Source organism: Mchenga conophoros, linkage group LG22 (assembly GCF_057382185.1).
Source record: "Mchenga conophoros isolate Kocher_MC1m ecotype Shallow Benthic linkage group LG22, M_conophoros_male_GT1.1, whole genome shotgun sequence".
Classification (NCBI taxonomy): Eukaryota; Metazoa; Chordata; class Actinopteri; order Cichliformes; family Cichlidae; genus Mchenga; species Mchenga conophoros.
In genome coordinates this window covers 18,409,850-18,417,028 of record NC_140546.1, presented here as the reverse complement: position 1 = coordinate 18,417,028, position 7,179 = coordinate 18,409,850, and positions in this window count along the sequence as shown.

Sequence of the window (7,179 nt, the reverse complement as noted above, 5' to 3'; positions counted from 1 at the left end):
CCAAACAGCGATCCTTCAACTTGAATTTCATTCTGGAGAAGAGGACTAAAGTCCCCCGAAGCCAAATTTGGAGAGCAGGGCATGTGGTGCAACAGTTTCCTTGTACTCCTGTGCTTTCAATGCGCTGCGAGTGGCACTGGTAACTTTTTAGGGTAATTATTTCCCCCTAGATGCCTCTGAACATTTCAGTAGAAGTCCTGATTGTGGCCAGTGTACACATTGTAATGTAAACATTCAAGCTCTAAAAGCGGGACCGTCCTAATCTGAAAAATAAATTAAAATGAGGTTTTGCTTTTCATGAGCCGCATCTCTGAATTCTTAATTAAACCTCATACTCACAGCAAACAGCTGTAACATAACTAAATTTGTCATTTATGTGGAGAAAAGCAAATGAAAATCATAAGAAGGAGGCAATTTTTTTCTGCACAGAAGACCAAACTGCAATTAAAGGAATTAAAGAAAGGCGTCAGAGAGTGATGGATGAGCTCGACTGAGGTTCAGACATCGGATGCTCTGTGTGTATTTCCTAATAGAAAGGTGCTTTAGATAGAGCCATCGCTTGCCCTCGTCAGTCACAGAGCGTGATGAAGTGTTCGTCTGTTCTAAATCCAACATTTCCACACGCCGAGGTAAGCAATAATTTACTGTCAAACATAGTTATATGCTTTAACTGTTGAGGAGATGAAGCTGTAACCACAAATTGTGCGTCAGCTGGAACATCGTGCAGATGTCAGGCCCGGTAATGGCTCGTAAACTGTATTCTTATTAAATTAAGGAAGCGTGTCGTTTGTCGGATATTTGTGGTGTAAGATCACTGGAAAATAACCCAAATGATGATTAGGAATCTCAGGCTTTTTCCCTTTGGTTTTGGTGCTGCTTTGCTGCTCACTATGTGTGTGTGTGCATACGTGCACAAACAGCCAAGTGAGAGAGGAGGAAGACATTGTGTGAGACAACACGAAAGTTGTGGAAGATTTTGTTTTTGTGCCTCTGTGTATACAGATAGGGAAGTTTCCACTACAAACTACTGCTGTTGTTAGTCCAGGACAATCATCTCATCTCTGTCACTCTATAACACACACACACACACACACACACACACACACACACACACACACACACACACACACACACACACACACACACACACACACACAGAAACACATAACACATACGTCTTCACTCTTATGGACCTGCTACCTAGAGATTAGCTTCCCCACAGAGGGGTGTGGCTGTGGTGTTGACCACTGTCCAATCAGGCGTGACCTGGAAATGACAACCAGCCAACCACCACTTCCAGATCCAACTGGTCTGCCAAGGGGACGTCACATGATGGGACCAACTGTCACCACACATGGTCTCTCTCACTCTCAAATCTGTCCATTTTAGTCTGAGTAACAATCCTGCCATTTATCCTTTTATTATTATTATTATTATTTTAAAAACAGGGAAAACAAAACCTCTGCTTTTTGATTTGCCTTTCCCCCAGCTGGAATGAAGACTTAAATAGGAACCAGCTTATTTTCTCCCTCTTGTACGTTCATGTTTTGTTTGTGCACAATACTAAGAACACACTCTGTGCTTGGACATTTAAGTGATTCAGACCACTGCTTTCACTCCCGTGATGGCGTTAAATCCTGCAGAACTCTCCTGCGCCTTCTTCTCTGCTTTCCAAGAGTCAAAGGGTGCTTTTTTTTAAGAAGATAAAAGTGAAAGGACTCCCCTCTTTCCTTTTGCTTGGAATTAAAAACACACACTGCACTTTGTACAAAAGATTTTTCACAGGTGCACAAACATCATCACATTCTTTGTTGTAGCCCACAGTGACCTGACTGATGACTTCTTATTTGTATCTGGAGCACCTAGCCATTTTCAGCTTCATTTGATTCTAAATACAGCAATTCTGCTCTGGATAGTCACACTACATTAACTTTCCAAGGAACGACAAACGCGCTGTTTGTTTTGGACATAAAGTAAAGGCCATCTTGACCTTCAACGATCACTCCAGATAAAATATCACCATTCAAGGCAACGCTTTGTTCCAAATCAAACACAGCCAGCTATTCGCAACAGTGGGGTCCTTCTGCGGTTTCTTGAATCTAACCTCTCTTGATCTCTGTTTGCAGGACTTACCGGACTTACTATGTGGTTAACCTGTGATTATTGGGAGGATTATGCTTATACTTTCCTTCCTATGCAGGTTGACAATGCAAAATTATGCAAAAGGGAGAAAATGCAGTGTTAATTTTTTAAGATTTACTGAATGAGTAAGGCTATGCCATCAGTTAAAGCTCTTCTTTAAAAAAAAATAAAAATATATAAATATATATATATCTCGGTTAGCAAGCTGGACATATTATTATATGTATTTAAATGTTTAATTTACTCAGGAACTCCTGCAAGCAAGGCTTGAGCAAAAGAACTATCCGTCTAGCATGCACTGTCTCCCCACGTCTGGAAATGATTAAGGCTGTTGGGGCAGCCTGGAACCATTACTGATGTACACTGATGAAGTCCCATTTGTTTGAAGTGCAAGCACTCTGCCTGAGCTCTAATACTTGTGTGCACGTATGTGTGTGTGTGTTTATGTGTGTGCATGAGCAAGCCTGCATACATCTGTCCGTCCCTGTGCACGAGCACAGTGTGTTTGTGTGTACGAAGTCCTCCTTCTCTCTCTCCCTTTCCTTTGTCAAGCTCACACCCCTAAAAACTCGATGCAGGGAGGAAATAGGCTCATGAGGAAACCTGATCTCTTTGAAGTGTCAGGCTCGTAGTTCAAAACCGTTGCCGGCCATCAAATATATGTCATCAATTCCCAGTTTACGTATAAAGCGCTTCCTCTGGCAGCGGACGCGTTTTGCCATTGTTGCGTGGCCCCTGTGCTACGACAAGATAACCCAACAGCTTTTTCCTGTCGCTGACATTGTTTTAGCCACAGGACATCAGCGTGTAGAAGAGACAGGTTACTGGTACAGAGGAGAATTAGGTAGACGTCTCAACATATGTTCCACGCTTTTTTGGACAAATGATCGGGATCTGGAGCGCATTCTCCGAGTGTTGGTGTGATTCACTGCAACTGTTCGCTTCAAACAAAAGAGCCATGTACAGTAAATCTGTTTCAGGTTGTTGGCCAGAGGATAAAAACTGAAGCTGGTCTATTTCATTTGTAGTCAAAGGCTGCGGTGCGCTCTGTTGTGATGAACGTTTGCCCTTGATCCGCTGCATGTGTGAACAGAAAAGAGAGGAAACATCTCTTCAAGAAAATAACTCAGTGGGATTATAATGCTTAAAGCGTCTGATTTTCTAAGAAAACCCTGAGATTTTTACCCACACAAAGCATTAAACTGGTGTTTTTGGATCTGTGACCTCGATATCTCTACGTTAACTTCTCTCTATTGTAGAGAGATGAAGGTTTATATGGATTAAATATGTTATGATTATTCAGAGAGCATTAGAAGTAGATGTAGTTTGTTACTTTAAACAGAAGCCAGCCTGACTGTTTTACCTTGGTTCCATCTATTTTGCTAAGGCCTGACAACCACCAGTTGCTTGGGAAAAATTAGTATATGTATATGTGAGTGGTTGTTGGAGGTTTCTGAAAACCTCCCTGTGATTGCTTTGGTTGCTAGCAAAAATGAATGTGGTTGCACGTAGTTTGCACAGAAGATGCTGACTTGTCTGCAAATATCCACCAACTGGTTGCTGCTGCAAAGAGTTTTACTTTGAAGTTGGCTTCAAAGTAAAAGTTACACCTTTTGAAATGTGCTGTAGTAGAGCAGTAAGGCGCAACCTTTACTCTAAAGTCAAACTGTCTCAATTTCTGGTTAGTGTTCAACTTTTCCACATTCACTAACGTTTGGCGGATAGTTGGAGGGTGTTAACAGACAAGTTGATGTCTTCTATGCAATCTGTTAACGATCAAAGCAATTACAAGGAGGTTTTTGGTGAAGCATCCTCTCTGAGACGGATTTTATCTAGCGAGAGCTGACAACCACTCACCAACCAGCTGGTGAACATACTGATCTGAGGCCTAAGCTAATCTAACTCTGCTGGTTTTATTGTAATAAAAATGTGGTGCCAAAAGAATCTTGAATGTAAATCTATAGGAAAGACAGTCGTTATCTCACTTCTGCCTCCAACAGCCAATCAAGAGCCAAAAAGCGAAACAGATTAAGCTGTTATGTTTCATTTCAGTTTTTACTATGCATACATAGTACATAATGTAAAGTAGTAAAGTAGTAATAAAGTAGTAGTAAAGTAGTAATGCTACTACATAGTGCATAATTACTGTTTTTTTCAGGCTGTGTCTGTAACCCTAAATAAGCATGGCATTTGTCTGAGCCATGAATGAGGTTGTAATGTAGTACAACTTAACACTGTAGCTCTCATTCAACTCTTTAGACAGAAGCATCAAAGTAACTGCCCCCCCAACACTGAAAAAATGCACAATTGTTGTTTATAGCTTCATATTTACTTTGCTTATTTAATAGCAGCATTGTCATTTAGGTTGAAAAAGGATGTTTGTGAAGTTAGCTGCTGAATCCTGTACTGTATTTTATCACTGTGTGGTTTCAGCCTCTATTCAAGCTCCAGCATACAAAGACTCACAGGTGCGTGCTAGAAAAACACAAGAAACTGATTAAATCTCGAGTGTGCTTTCCAGAATCTTCCTGTTTGTTTCTTTGCTCGTCTTCTGACTGTGATGCTCGGACATTATCACTCACGAACTATTATTATTTTTTCGCCCCCTCGTCATAATGGACCGAGCCATTTAAAATCATTAGTATGGCTCTTTAATTGTCAAAGCTTGAGCCTTGTGTTCAAAACCTCGCTGGTTCCCAAAGAGATTATTCTGCCAGTGCAGGTTAATTATTTTTATACAATCTAATATTAAGTGAGAAAAGAGGAGGAAAAAAACCCCTCATAGGCACTTTCATCATTTTCTTATTGTTGATCTGTCATCTACTTACAAAGCCTGAAAGGGAGAGAGAACGGGGAAGGCAGAGCAAAGGGTTATTTAAAGGAGACCTAAGGATGTCCTCACTAATGGATGATGCTCTTTACTCACCAGAGCACAATACTGTACACTTCCATTTAAATTCAAATTACGCCATTTGAGGTTCAGCACGAGGGTGTGTGTGTTGGTGTGTGTGTGTCTGTGTGTGATTGTGAAAGTGTGTGCGCGTTACATGGGAGGGCCGTGGTGAGGCACTTTGTAGTGTTTATTGTCGACAATGAGGTTGAACCCCTCTTAAAATACAAGACAAAAGCGGAGAGGTGCTAAAGGGCAGGAAACAGCTCACTACTTCACTTCCATTTCCTTCAGCACCGCACACACACACACACACACACACACACACACACACACACACACACACACACACACACACACGCGCACACACACACTCACACACACACTCACACAGTGATGTTTATGTGTGTGTTGATACTATAAATGCAGTGCTTTAATTGGCTTGTAAATAGCTTCACTTTTTATGAAGTAATACACTGCTGCACTGTTTAAAATGTATTCGTAATAGAGGAAGTCTACCTTTCCTCTTTATTCTTTAAAGTCACGTGAGCGTGAATTCAGTGTTTGTGAAAACAAGCAATGTGTTTTGTTACGTGGCTCAGATCGGCCTTCTGAGTAATGTAGCAGTGTAAAATTTCTCAATCCAAGATCACGGGATCGGGATGCATGTTAAAGATTAATACTGTGACTGATAAAGTTTGAAGATAGTTACTGGATTATAGAATCACGTCACAGGATTAGAGGCCTAAATACAATGTTTCAATCCTGCATTTCTGAGCAATAAAATAACAAAATGATAAATATAAATGAAAGACTTTTGAAAATACTTTTGTTAAGCTAGATTTTAAATGTCACTATGCATCAAATCTGTGAATTTAATCATGATTAGCTCTCTATTTGTCGAAAGTATTTAGCTATTTTATCAGCACCTTTTTATTCGTTTTCACCCTTTTAAGAAATGTGGACAGGAAATCTGCCTTTACTTTGTTTTGTATGAAAAAATTTAAGTTATATTTATGGGAAACAGGCCATCATTCCTTATTCTTAAGCTAAATAAATATCATAAAAATCCATACTATGTTAAGGATCATTAAAGAAACATGCCTCACATTCACAAATAATAAAATCACAGTTTCAGAGTACAAAAATAAAAGATAGTAATGTTCCTTACATCTTTAAGTAGTGATAAAACTTTTAAAAAGAGTGTTAAAAATGTAAATACCAACAACACAATTAAAAACGTTTGATTTTTATACTGTTGAGATACCACTAGCCCTACATATTTATTCATTATGCTTCCATTTTAAGATTAAAAGGAAAATTCAATTTTAAAATACATCATAACTGCAACCAACTCGACATCATATTAATACAAAGCTCAAAGCTCTTCAAAGGAACACAGAAGCCCAACATAAATGTAAAAATACAAATCACCCTTCCACTCCAGAGTTAGTTTGCTTTAGTTTAATAAAGATGTGGTAATATGATTGCTCTGCGTTTGCAGTAAGCAGGTAATTTCTTTCATGACTCTCTAAGAGAAAAGTATCAATAACAGAAAGTGAAAGATTAAGACACATAATTACATCTTCATAGTTGCTCGAGAAATCCAAAATGCAGATAAATGGTGTAACATGTCAAAGACCCCACACAGAGTTTACTAGTGGGAATTATAAGAAGTTCAAACAAACTCTTTCTGAGTCGCTCTTCTCCAGCAGACTGAAACAGGCCTGGTATATTAACACTGCACAGCAGCGGTGAGCCTAAGGAGTTGCTAATTACAGTGTTTCTCTTCACCGCAGACTAAATCGAGACTTGGTGGGTAACCTAACTCGATGCCACCGCTTAACCTTCATCTGACCTCCCTGCAACCAGCGACAAAAGTTTCTCTGTATTTGAATGCAAATCTAAGGACCACCAGATTATCGTGTATCCAAAACACTCGTGCAAGCAGCAGCCTTCACTGAAATTAACTTCTAAGATTCCATCTTCTGTGCTAAAATAGCCAACCTTGGGTTTATATAGGAAATATAGTCAGAATACAACCAGTTGCCAAGTGAGTCAAGTCCTTTTGCACAGTGACATAGACGAGTTGCACTTACTAGACTAAAATACTCAGCAACGATGTGCCAATCTCTCTCAGAGGGACT